General features: G+C 41.9%; 1 protein-coding gene across 2 annotated transcripts in view; it reads left to right on the top strand.

Moving 5' to 3' along the window:
* CDH6 (cadherin 6) overlaps window positions 1-14,079 on the top strand; it is a 140,589-nt gene that overhangs the window by 56,066 nt on the left and 70,444 nt on the right. The window lies entirely within an intron of this gene.

The following is a 14,079-nucleotide window of genomic DNA, read 5'->3' as shown; positions in this document are numbered from 1 at the left end:
ATAAGTGACAAATTGATTATTTTATGGAGGTTTCATTACATAGACATGGTTGTTTAATTTATCAGCTATTGGTGATTTTTTAAATTATCTTCAAGTTTACATTTAAGAATTTTTCTGTCAGGGATATAACTGTCAGATGGTGGTAGCTTGCTTTAAAGTAGTCAAGTTGTACTGTATATTTTAAGTGTTCTAAAAAACATCAAATGGGGAAATGATATTGCTATTATAGAACCCTCTGGCTGAGAACTGAAATGTGCCCATTGCAAAGCACTAGTTCAGAGAAAGGCCTTGCTCTCTCTCTCTCTGTCCCCACCCACTCTCACCCCAGAGCTGTTCTACTTTCCCCCAACCTCAAAGCAAGTGCTCTTGGTTCAGTTATCCCCTCGAAAGTAGCCAAGAAGAAATCTTCCTAAATTCTTCCTCTCTTTCCCTTTTGTTTTCATTGCTGTAGATCAAAGCAATTACAGTGATTATTTATTTACTGACAATAAGTAAGAAGGTGTATCTACTTCCTCATATGTAAATTAATGTCTTCATCTGCAAACTGGAAATATCAGTACCTACTTCATTGGGTTATTGCAAGGAACAAATATGTTCATTTAGGTAAAGGGTTTGGAATAGTGTGTGGATGCAATAAACACTATACAAGTAAAAAAATGAAGAAGATAATTAAGACTGTAAGTCTTGAAGTGATAACAGACATAAAAGATTTAAATCTTTGAAAATGTCCACAAGTCCTCTTTAGGGCCGCAGTGAAGGTTTCCATCTCCTCCTATTTCTCCTTTGCTTGGACAGAATTAACTCAAGCATAAATAATTCAAACAAAAATATTTATTTCATTTTACTTTTGTAAATTACGATAAATTTCACAGGACTGTTCCCTAGTATTTTCATTGCTTATATGCAATGTTGTAGTTGCAATAAATGGTAAAATAAACTCTAGAGCTGAGCTGGCAAACTAATCAGTCTTTCATAATATTGTTTCAATGTAAAAAAGTTCTAATTAAGAGAATAATGACATGAAATTTTGGAACAGAGCCTAAAAGTTAAGTTTGGACACACTTATATTGATTAACGTTTCCATGGGGATAAAATGGAATTCAGTGTTGACATCCAGAGCATCTTTATGTTCGTTAACATAACAACATCCTTTAGCTCGGTGCTAGCCACTGACATATACTAAAAGCCACATATATCATTTTAATTTCTCATTTTTAAAGTAAAAATAAACAAATTAATTTTAATAATATATTTTATTCAACCTAATATATCCAAAATATTATGAGTTTAACATATAATCAATATTTTTAAATAAGAATGACAGTAACTGTTTGATTTTTGCACCAAGTCTTCAATATCTAATTTGCATTTTACCCACATCTCAGTTTAGATTAGCAACACATTAAGTGCGCAATAGGTAGAAGTAATTCGTGGCTACTGCAGTGGACAGCACAGCTCTAGAAATGTTTGCCTCTTTCCTGTACTGTATATCTATCAGTTCTTTCTTAATCTCGTCCTTAACTGTATTGGAGAATATTCAGAAGTTAAAAGTTAGCCTGAATATTGGGTCATACATTTTTCCCCTCTATGTATACTTAGGGGGAAAATGACAAATGCCCAAACACAACTTTTACCGATGGCTAGAAGAACAAGGCCAGTTCATATTTTAGAAAATAATGGGGTGTGTTTCCATTTAGGTCATCTATTTCAACATCCCATGGATGTGCGGTTCCAGAAATCATAACCGTTCCTCTGCAGGCATCACAGTGACAGATGCATATTGAAATCTGCTAAAAGTGGAAATTCGAAAAAAAATTGTATGAGAATCATAGAATTTTATAGCATGATATCATCGCCAGCCCCTTTATTTTACAGTTGAATAAACTAAGGCCTAAAGAAATGAGGAAACTCGCCAACGGCCACAGAACTTATTAGGAACACAGGAAAATAGAAACTAGTTTCCTGACTGCAGGTCAGACTTGTTTTATTTTATGAATAATGAGAATTGATTTAGTTATTGGTCACACACTTTAGATGATTACCAAATCCATATTGCTAATCCATATTATTTCAGGGGAAGATTATTTCTCCATTATATTCAGAATTTTTTTAAAAATAAAATCTAGCTCATCAGAAATCATTGACATAAAGATGTAAAATGGTATAATGGAGCATTTCCAGAAAAAATATGAAACAAATATTTATAAATGAATGGTTAATAAACCCATCTTTAAAAGCAAGGTGAATTTAGGGTCTGTACTGATTAGAATGAAACGTGTACCTTGTAAATGCTGCTTCCCTTATCCACATGGGCAGTTTAAAGGAGGTGCATATGATGAAAAGTGAAAAATCTGACCAGGCAAAGGCATAGCATTCACTTTAAAACTCACTTGCACAAAAGTCATATATTAGAAGAGCCACTGAGAAACCCATCGCTCTTTGGTGTTGGGATGAAACATGTATTCCTGTTCTCCAGCCTCCACTTTATCAAGGGATGATCTGCCCTCTCTCTAGTCCAGGAAAAAAGCACATAATTTTAACACAGACAATTCTTCAAATAGTCTTTTAGATCAATGAAAAAAAATTCACTCTCTCTTTTTATTCACATCATTCATTACTTGTGAATTTTTCTGCAAAGGGGGAATGAATTGGACCAGCAAGTCTCAAAGCATGGACCCATGAGCACTCAGTTTCTCTAAGACAAAATGTGGTTAAAAAAAAAAAAAAAAAAAAAAAAGGGTCTGTGGACTTAGAAGTCTGTGAAATTCTGCCCTCTGGATTTCTGTCACAAGCTCCACCAAGCACTTTAGCATAACAAAGGCTGTGAGAAGTTCTGTGGTAAAGAATAAACCTCTTCCCCTTTGTTCAATCCAGATTTACCCAAGTTACTTGATCATAGAGTTGTTTTTTCTTCTGTAGCACTTATAGCATCCCATGGAACTAGATTCCAGTGGAACACACTTTAGGAAATGCTAATGGTGTGTATTACTTTTTTTCAATTTGGGGAAAAGAGGTAGAAGCAACTGCAGTGTGCCAGACCGGAAGCACTGGTTCATGGAAGGCAGTGAGGGAATAGTTCCAACATCCGTGCCTGGGGCACCTTGACCTTCACTTAGAGACAATGTGGGGTAGATTGTTCTTGGAGCAGAAAAAGTGCTGCTGAAGAAATGACACCATCACCTTATAATCCCGAAAGCAGCCGCTCCACCAACAGTTCCTCCCTCCCTCTCTTGTGAAAACCTCGTTCTTCTCAGACAGCCCACCAACTACCAAGAAGCAGAACAGCAATTTTTATTCATTAATATGAATTAGTCTCTCCCACAATTAGAAGACATAATGCTCAGATTCATTTTGATTATGCTCCAGTCATGTTGCAACAAAGTGAAAATAAGAGAGTGTGTGACTGTCTTGTCACTCCAAGTCGTGTTTCACAGAGTCCAACAGTTTTCTGTTTCACAAAATGGGTTTTTTTCTTCTTCAGCTGCTATATTCTTTCAGTTCTCTTGAATCTCTCCCACCCTATTTATCTTGGGCAAACTCCATAACATTTGGTTGCCTTATTATTGTTCCAGTCCCATCTAGTTCTGTCCAATTGGAAGTTTCAGTGTCACATCTGACCAACACTTCTCTGACTTCCCTAGCCTCAATCAGGCTGCAGTGCCAGGAAGTTCGTTTAGAGACAGGTTCTTTCTTTCCTCCTTCCCATCAGTCTTCTAGTCCTGGATCCTCTTCGCCAGGTACAGAGAAGAGAAAGATGGACAAAGCAAGCATATCTTTGTCTTTCTGGTCATGGCATCCCTTGGCCATCAATACTTTTGATGCATTCAAATGAAGCTCTAACATGTAAACCAAGTGTGAGTTTTTCTGGCATCCAACAAAGGTCCATCAATTGCAATTTGCTGGTGAGAGATCCACTCCAGCTCAACCTCTTCCAACCTTTGTGTTTGGATCTCCTCATCCAAGTATATTGCTGTTTGGATCCCTCATCCAGAAAACATCCACCTTGGATAGCATCTATATATATAAAAGCCCAGTGACCGAACGACGGAACAACCAGAAGGACTGGTCGACCAGTCACTGTAATGTGCACTGACCACCAGGGGGCAGACGCTCAATGCAGGAGCTGCCCCCTGGTGGTCAGTGCATTCCCACAGTGGGAGTGCCGCTCAGCTGACTGGCGTGAGCAGCTGCTCCCACAGTGGGAGCATCCACTAACAGGCCCAGGGTGAGGCCGAGTCTCTGTACCTATCAAATACCTGAGACAATCCAGACTCTGGCCTGACCCCACCAGCTGATGCAGGCCCTCTAAGGTGTGTTCTAGAAAGAGCGTGGGGAGCTGGCATAGGCGGATGGCAAAAGATGACGTGACTGTGGACCCTCCGGGAAGGCTGTCCTGATGGCTGAGGATCCCGGAGCATGGCTGCCCTGAACATCCCCGATAGTGTCACCGACCTGGCATCACACATCAAGGACATTCACTGAGTGGCTTTGGGGTGCAAAGCTCTCTATCAGGTTCCTCCAGGACACAGATCATGTCTTTACCCAAGACATTACCCTGAAATATCAGCTCAGACTAATTTCCTCATTCAGCAGCCACTCAGAGGGCAGGTCCACAGCCACTTGGCTGACCAGGATGAGCAGCTGCTCCCGCAGCAGGCCAATCCCCACAGGCCACCCCCCCCCCCACCAGTGCATGAATCCATGCACTGGGCCTCTAATATAGACATAAAGGCCTATGGCCAGGCTTTCTTCGGAAGTGTGCTATTGGCCCGTGAGAAAATCACACTTTTCTAAGGGGTTCGTAATTCATTGAGGAAATGCCATCTGCTATAGCAAACAAACCTGAAATTTTCAGTGGTTCAACCCAGTAAACATTTATTCCTCTTTTAAGTCCAAAGAGGGTGTCTTATTCTCAGATGATGACTGCCTTCTGACATCCCAGTTCCTTCTACCTTAGAGCTCTACCCTCCACTATAGCCCTGGAATTCTCTGCATTTGGCCTCTATGAAAAGAGAATGCAGATGATTGCATGGGAGGTGTTTAAAGGCTAGTCCTGCAGGTAGCATATAATGCTTCCCTCACAGTCCATTCACAGACCTCAGTCACATACTCATATCTAGCTGCAAGGCAGGCTAGAAATTATAGTGCAGCCATGTGCCTGGGAGGAAAAAGGAAATGTGTTTTTGGTGAATGTATTACAGTCTCTGTCATAGAGTTATTCCACTCTTCAATGAACTTTCACCGCCTTTCATGGCAGTTCCAGGCTTCTTTCAAGAGGGTCCCCAGGCTCCTCTTAGCCCCTATTATAAAGCACCAACCTTATGACCCCCTTGATAATCAGGATGAATCCCATAGCACAGGGACATCTTTTTCCCTGTTGATCCAGAGGCATGAAGAGCCCAATGACCAGGTGACAGTCGCAACACGCAATTAATGAACCCACTGTTATGACCTTTAATGGAGGCAGTTTTCATTTGTGTCATGAGACATTTAAAGCAGCCAAACTCAAATCAGTGGGGCTGGAAATAAAATATTTACAAGTGAAATTTAGATGAAATAATGAGAGCCGCCATCCTCCCCCAGGAATTTTGTTTCTGGAGAAACCACACCATGTTATTCACTAGATCAGCACATCCTGTAAGACAGTAACCGGATTCCACAGTGTTGTTACAACTGAGATTTAGTAGACCAATCCACTCTTCTTTAAGTCCAGCTGCTTCAAGGTAATAGAGTACATAGTGAAAATCAGAAAATCCCATGGTCTTTCACCCAGTGCTTTGCTTTTTTCCCCTGTAAAAGAAGTTTGTTTATTTGTTTTTTGTTTGATTTTTAATATATTTTATTGACTTTTTACAGAGAGGAAGGGAGAGGGATAGAGAGTTAGAAACATCGATGAGAGAGAAACATCGATCAGCTGCCTCCTGCACACCCCCCTCCTGGGGATATGCCCACAACCAATCGCTATGACAGCGATTATCACAATGTAAATCCATGGCAAAATCATGGCTGCAGGGAAAGCAAATCTGTACCCAGGAGGGAAGAGATCTGATAGAATTGACCTAAAACCTAGTTGCTGCCTGGTCCTCCCTACAGAAGGGTGAGAATTTCTTTGGAATTTGTAGACAGTGTAGCAATCTGTGCATGATGCCCCAATTCATTCTCTGCTGAGGCTGCAAGGTTTTGAAGAAGTTCCAGGCAAGCAAGGCCTCTCTAATCCTAATTAGTTTATAGAGCAGCTCAATTTTACTACCTCCACTGAGAAAAAAACCACAGTTTGTGTTCCAAGACCTATGGACCCATTGGCCCCACTGAAACGTAGACTTGACCTCAAATTCCATATTCCCCTGCACTTCCCCATGCCCCCATTGTGACCAGTGGACCAGTGGACCACAGTAGTGTCTGGGCCCCAGGATTTTCCTCAGCTCAGACCCAGTGTCCACAGGCCCACCCCAACTCCGTTACTGAGTACACAACTGGGATAGGTAAACCCAGGAACCGAATCCTGACATTAGCTCCCTGCTTCCTGGAATGCGGGCATTGTAATGGGAAGAGTCAAGTGGAAGTAAATGATGATCCCTCTCTCTAACAAAGTAAACCAAAAGCAATACCAGTGCAGTGGAGTTTCAGAGATATGACACCATCGACAGTGTGAAGAATGAGGAGTCACTCTCTCTCCCTGCCAGTAGCTCAGGTAAATGGCTACAAGTCCCTCAGAGAAGGCTGGGGTCCATAAGGATCAGATCTCAAAGATTCCAAACCTCTTCTTCATTCACAGTTTCTAGATCTAGGAATTGCCTCAAGTCTTTGAATTTGCTTAAGTAGCTTGATGGAGTTTTTCAGCTCTACAAATCAAGGGAGATCTTAATAGATTATTTCAGTCCCAAGACTGCTGTGATCCATTAGCCACCCCCAAAGATTTCGGCAGGTCACCCTTCTTTGATCACCACTCCGGCTGGGGTGTCTGTGGTGACGCCACATCTACCTTGCCTCTTAAGGTCTCATGCTGCACAGTACCTGGCAGTCTCTAGTCACTACAGCATCTAGGAAGCCCATTTCAAGGTAACGCTGCCATATTCATCGCCAGCCTATAACGAACAACTTTTTGGCACATGAACACATGCCCAGTCTATAATAACACATAGTCCTCAAAATCTTGCAGTTCTTTTCACGTGAGAAATTCTTCTCCAAGGTCTGATGTTGTAACTGGTCCACGCAGCCTGCTGAGGTCTGCTGCTGGGTACAGGTCCAGAGGCAAAGAAGTTTGATAAGGTGGGGACATGAGAGTTAGCATCCCCTTGCAAGGTAACTATCCCAATTTGGGGTTACTAGGCAGTCTCAAGCAAGACTGCATCAGTCTCAACACAGAGAAGGGGCTGCCTTTTCCAGCCAGGGAGGCACAGGGAGAGATTGAGGTATGGGGCTATCAGGAGAACTGAATCCTCAGTGTCTCAGAAGGTCTTAGTGAAAATAAGTCTTTCAGTTTCTATTTGCAGTCCTACCCTCCCTAGGACTCAGGTCTGAATCCCTAAGCGGACAAAAACCAAATGGCAGCATCATACTGTGCTCAGAATTGTCCTTCCTATGTGATGACTGAGGCTTCATCACGGGTTCAAACTTGTCTGCTTGATGCTTCCCTCCCTGAGGACGAGTCCTCTCCTGGGAGGCATCGCGGTGTCTCACACTCACAGACTCTGGGCCGGCTGATCCCAAGAGTCTGCCAGGCACATCTAGACCTGCTGGAATCCCAGAGGTAAACACAGTCACGCTCAAACCTAGGACCTTGCTCCATATCTTTAAAACAAGCCAGTATGTTATCCACTCTCTGTTCAATATAATCAAAGGCATCGCATGAAAATCTGCAAAGGAAATGTTTGCTTCACATTTCACTTACAGGGTTGGCACCAAGCCTATAAATATCACTTTTAAAGGAAAAGTTCATGGTGTGAATTGGATACAGTTTTAAAGTTCATTTCTTTTTATGACAGTTTCAGACTGATTTTGTGCAGACTTGTTTTTATGGTCAAATCTAACTAAGTGCTGGATTACCTGCCAGAAAAGTTAAACGTGTTGCAGTGACTTAATGTTGGTGACATGTTCATATTTTTTTATTTTAGTTATCATGGAGGTTCTGCTTATTTTTCCTAACTGAATTAAGCCAGATCTGTGTCTGATAAGGTTGAAGATGCTTCCTAACTCAGTTGAAACTGAGTTATCAAGATAATGTGGGCTACAAGGGTGTGGCTTCAACTCCCATCACTTGCACAATTTAATAAAAGGTGTGAAGGTAAACCTCACCAGACGGAAATGAAAAGGGTCAGAGTGAGGATTTTCAGATGAGATACCTGAAGGGCTCTTTCCTTGCTAAGTCCGCACCCTTCTTTGTAAGAGGACCTGCTAGCCTCCAATACTAATCAAGGGAGACTTCAATATGAAGGGCAGGTCAATGAGACCACCCTGGGAGTTGTGAGATGTGTTCCCTGCTGTTGGGAGACACAGATGGGGACTAGTTCCTGACTCACACTGAGGGAGAGAAAGTAGGTTGTGGAATGGGGTCAGAGAGAGGGGCTGATTACTACTTAGGTGACAGAGCCAGGGGCATTCTACTTCCCTGGGATGGGCCAGAGTTTGTCAGGATATGGATATGTTCCTGCTTGCTAAGGACACCTGTGGGCCAAATGGGAAAGAAATGTTGGGGGTTATCTTGGACTCTGTATATTAGAGCTGCCTGGAACACAGGCTGACCTCAGAGGAAAGAATCTCAGTGTCCAGGTGCTGGGGAAGGATTCCCCTTAGGCCATCCTGAATGGAATCAGATATGCCTGGAGGGCGGGAACTGTAGAAGAGGAGTTAGAGGTAGGGAACCTTTGAGGAGCCCATCAAAGAACCCCAGAAGAGGAAAGTCCACTTGAATCGTATACCTGAGCCACCCAGAAACATCAGCTTAAACAATCTGACTGGCCAAGAAAGAATAAAGAACTGTCCCATTACCTTATCCCTACCCCTCCTAAAAGTTTCACATTGACAGGGGACAGCAAGTAAAGCTAATGAATTGGGGGCGGGGGCTGTGAGAGAGGGAGCAGAAGAACCACATCCCTTCCCAGCAGGAAGCAAGCTCTAGCTGAGGAGGGGCATTTACACTGAGCCAGGTTTGATTTGATCTTGGCATGTGTCCAACATGTCTAACCATTGCATCAGGATGACAGCCCATCTATGAGCTAAGGGAGGCTGAACATAAGCCCCAGGAACAAGTAAACATTACTTCCATTGCATGAAATGTCACCAGACAGCAGGAGATAAATTTACATTTTAATCTTGAACCTTTCTCCAGTTATAATGATCAATGGACCATCACAGAGTTTGTCCTTATTCTTCCTCTCTTTCCCACTCTCTCTTTCCCTCCCTCTCTCCCATCTAGCTTCGGTTCTTCGTCCAGGATGAAATAGTAACAAGCACCATCCTCCCTCTGTGATTTCCTCAGCCTGTGTGTCCCCACTCACAGAATTAGAAGGGCTAATGGTGAGCAGGGAACCCTATGAGGTTTTGTTTTTAAGCTGAGTAGTTGTTTAACCTATCAGAGTGACAGAAGGTTGAGAACTGATACAAACAGTGATTTTATTATTTATATCATGAATTGATTATTTCTTTATTTATAACAACTAGAGGCCCGATGCACGAAGATTTGTGCAAGAATGGGCCTTCCTTCCCCTGGCTGCCGGCACCACCTTCGCTCTGGCCTGAGCTGCCTTTCCGCCTTCCCATGCTGCCTAGAGGCCCCGAGTGGCTGGGGTGGTGCAGAACACCTGCATCATCGCCATGGCATCGACGCAAGCATCCCGCCTCACCCCCGGCCACTCGGCACCTGTGTATGCAAATTAACCTTCCATCTTTGTTGGGTTAATTTGCATACTCACTCCTGATTGGCTGGTAGGCGTCACGAAGGTACGGTCAATTAGCATGTTTCTCTTTTATTAGTGTAGATGATTTACTATAATGGATTTTCACTTATAAGAAATGTATTCAAGTCTAAGCAAAACACCCAATTGTTTGCTTAGCCAGCCAGCGAAAGCATGTTTTTTAAGTATATTTTTATTGATTTCAGAGAGGAAAGGAGAAGGAGAGAGAGATAAGAACATCAATGATGAGAGAGAATCATTGATCGGCTGCCTCCTGCATGCCCCCTACTGGGGATCGAGCCCACAACCCTGGGCATGTGCTCTTGACTGGAATCAAACCTGGGACCTTTCAGTCTGCAGGCCAAAACTCTATCCACTGAGCAAAACCGGCTAGGGCCAAAGCATGTTTTTAATCTTCCTCCTCAATCTACAAAGTCACTCACAATTTTCCCATGACTCATAGGATAACATTCAAATTTTACTGCACATATGCCATAATTCCTACAGCAGCCTTTCTGAATCTAAGGCTATCTTAATATTTTTTAAATATACTTAACATGTTAAATATATTTTTATTGATTTTAGAGAGAAAGGGAGAGGGAAAGAGAGAGAATCATTGATCAGATGCCTCCTGCATACCCCACACTGGGGATCAAGCTCACAATCTGGGCATGTGCCCTGACCAGGAATCAAACAGTGACCTCTTGGTTAATTTTTTTTTATATACTACAAAATAGGGATGTGTAGGGGGCAACATAAATTGGCATATGCTTTACCATTCAACATCTTTTTTTTTCACAAAGGAACGGAAATTTGTTTTCTCCATTCTCTACCTATTGTACCCCATTTCTTAGCCAAATCAACTAAAAATGTAAATAAAAATGGGGAATATAATCCATAAGGACAATCCATAATCCACCCTGCCTATATTTCATTTTGGAAAGAGATGGGGTGGTCAGCCATCATCTGTACAAAGACAGTAAAAAGCAGAGTTAATGGAAATCTAAGTTATCTGGTCTTTCTCCAGTGAGCCCCAGGCTGGCTATTCTTATGCCTGACACAGTGCTAAAGATCACAGCATGAGGGTAACACTGGAGCATCTGATTTACAAGAAGACTTGAGGGGCAAAGGTTATTTTAACAGTAAGACAATTTAGATTTATTACTGAGTAGAATGCAAAATATGTAGACATGTTGACAATAAAATGGAAGACTTCAGTAAATTTCACAGGTTGGATCCCGCCTTTATTGCTCAGAGGGATTTTTACTCAGGGCATCTCTGCAGACAAGTTTGAAGATCAGAGAGCTACCATATCTGAAAAGCTATTATAGAAAAGAAAAGTATCTCAAAAGTCACCAATTCATCAGATCTTTACCAATATATATCTATCTAATAATAGCATAATATGCAAATTAGTCAGGACGCCATCACTTAAAGACTGAACAGCAGGGACCTAAGGCTGCATGGCACCTGGCCTGGGCAGGGGACCTCAGGCCGCACCCCCCCATCCAGCAGGGCTTCTTGGGGGACCTCAGGCCATGGCCCCAGCCCGGCAGGGCTCACAGGGGACCTCAGGCCACACTCCCCGCCCCAGCACCAGGCCAGAGGGCCTCAGGCTGTGCCCCCCACCTGGCAAGGCATGACAGGGACCTCAGGCCACGCCCCCTGCTAGGCGGGGCTTCACGGGGGACCTGAGACTGCTAACCCCACCTAGCACCGGGCTGGGGGACCTGAGGCTGCGCCCCCTGCCCAGAGGAGCTTGATGGGGGTGGGGCTGGCCGGGTCTGGGTCTCCTGTGATTTCAAAGCTCATGCGGGTGGGTGGGGACTTGACTCTGGGTCCGGCGGTGTGCCCCAGACTCTGACAGGAGGGAGATTTTCATATTCATTTTACTAATTTTCTTTCATCTCTGACACTTCTATTATAGAGAAAGGGCAAGTAGCAATATTAAAGTATTTCCTCTAATTAATTCCCTTTTAATGTGCATGAATTTTGTGTACCAGGCCACTAGTCTATAATAATAAAAGTGTAATAAGCCCCGCTGGGTGGGGGGTGCGGCCTGAGTTCCCCTGCCCAGGCCAGGCGCCATGCAGCCTTAGGTCCCTGCTGTTCAGTCTTAGACCAGACGTCCTCCTGGACGACCTTCTGGACAAAGCTGGGGCTGCAAGGGAAGCCCGGGTCACAGGTGCCAGAGGGAAGCCAGTGCCGGCAGCCAGGGCAAGGAGGGCCTACTCTTTCACAAATTTTGTGCATCAGGCCTCTAGTATATATATAAAATAACAATAGCATCTATCCATCTACTCCTTCTGTACACCCTGTCATTCATTCTTTACAATAATATACCCTGAGACCCGAATATGACCATCCTCAATTTAAGGTGAAAAGGCTAAAACTTAAAAAGGTTATGTCCAAAATCACACAAGAAAATAAAATTTTCAACTTATATCTGGCCGATTCCAAAGCCCATTCTCTTAGCCAGAATCTTTCAGCTACTTCTGTCTAGTGGGACATTGGTGTCCTATCTCCACACTGACTGGAGGTGATTGTCTTGAACAAAAAACATCCAGTGATGCTGTTGCAGGTGGCTTGATGTCTCATAGGGCAAATTCAATAACAATCTCTCATCAAATAGATAAAATGCCAAAGTCATTTCTCTTTGGTTATAAGCATTAGGCATGGCTGTGCACTCAGACAGCAATCTGTTGAGCTATGAAAAGTAGCGTTCTATTTTTTAAAAACTTTTCATGAAAACAAGTATTTTCAGGGTGGGAGCATTTCAAAATAAGAATTTCAAAACACTTAGAGAATAAATGACCCATGTTTTATGATGACTCCCATCTTGTTCTTAGGAGTTTTTCAGATTTAGAGAGCATGGCTTACTCTAACTGTATTAGCAAATTAAAGACCCTGTAAAACTGGCCTGCACCCTGAGCAGATATAACTAGAGAAGACAGATATAACCAGAGAAAGAGTTGGGGGCGGGGAGGATTATTTGCTAAAATCTTATTCTAGAGATTTTTCCATATGGTTCCATGTAGTTTCATTTTTTTTAAATTGAAAGTCTATCATATATAAACAAAGGTGCTTAGCCCACATAGGAAAATTGTTTTCAAAGTTTATATTAATTATGTATGTTATATATTTCTTCTTTTAAGCAATTACACGATTCATTTTGGTCTAGGAGACTTTCTTCCTAATGATATTAAAACAAGAAAAAAAGATTTATTGGCATGAATACCATACTATTCAACTGTTCAAATTAAAAGCAGACCTCAAAGCAGTCTTTCAAAGCAAGTGTTTGAAACAACTTTTCTGTGAACTAAAGGTGGTTAATGACTTGAGAGAGAAAAAAAACACACCTCTATGTCCTTTTTTGACTCATATCCAACTACTCTGGTCCAAAGTATTCCCTGCTAATCATACATATTTTATTTTCATCCAACTTACTAGACATCTTAATTTTTTTAAAAATCCCATACTAAAGTACTTACTCAACACGATGAAAGCTCCCTGCTTGTGCAATTTCTATTTCATGACAGCCTTCCTTTTATATAGTTCTTTTCATCTCTTTATATTAAGGGCTTGTTTTAGACTATAATTATTCTTGAGACTCTGGGTTAACACAACCATTAAATCTTGTACAGGTGGGTGATAAATTGGAGGCTAACAAGTTGTACTGATCTTTTTTCCAGAGTCCTTCTTGTTTGAATGTAGTCACCATAAAGCAACATGAAGAAATATCTACATTCCAGACAGTAACACACACACACACACACACACACACACACACACACACACAATTATACTGCCCAAAAAAAATCTAGATAGTATGAAAGATTGTGAACTTTCTCTTGAAAATAATTCATTTCTATTAGCCTCAGCAATTTGGGGAAAATGTCTAAATAAGGTATATCATAGTCGCAAATTTCACATGTAGAGGCTTTAGTTATTTCAAACAGATCTTAGTCTTCTCCTCTGTCTCTCTAGTAGAAAAGAATTAAATTGGTATTCTCTTAAAATAAAAGTATCATGGGATGTAAATGGTTTTTTTTTCTATAAATAAAAATCCTGAAGTAAGATTCTTTTTTTCATTTTCAAAAATGACAATTCAGAACTTTATCAAAAATTCCAGAGCAAGCAAAATAAAGACTGTACCCAATTCCTTCTTTTCCCATATAGCTGAGTC

This window comes from Plecotus auritus (genome assembly GCF_963455305.1).
Source record: "Plecotus auritus genome assembly, chromosome: 7".
Taxonomy (NCBI): Eukaryota; Metazoa; Chordata; class Mammalia; order Chiroptera; family Vespertilionidae; genus Plecotus; species Plecotus auritus.
This window is presented reverse-complemented; position numbering and strand designations above follow the sequence as displayed.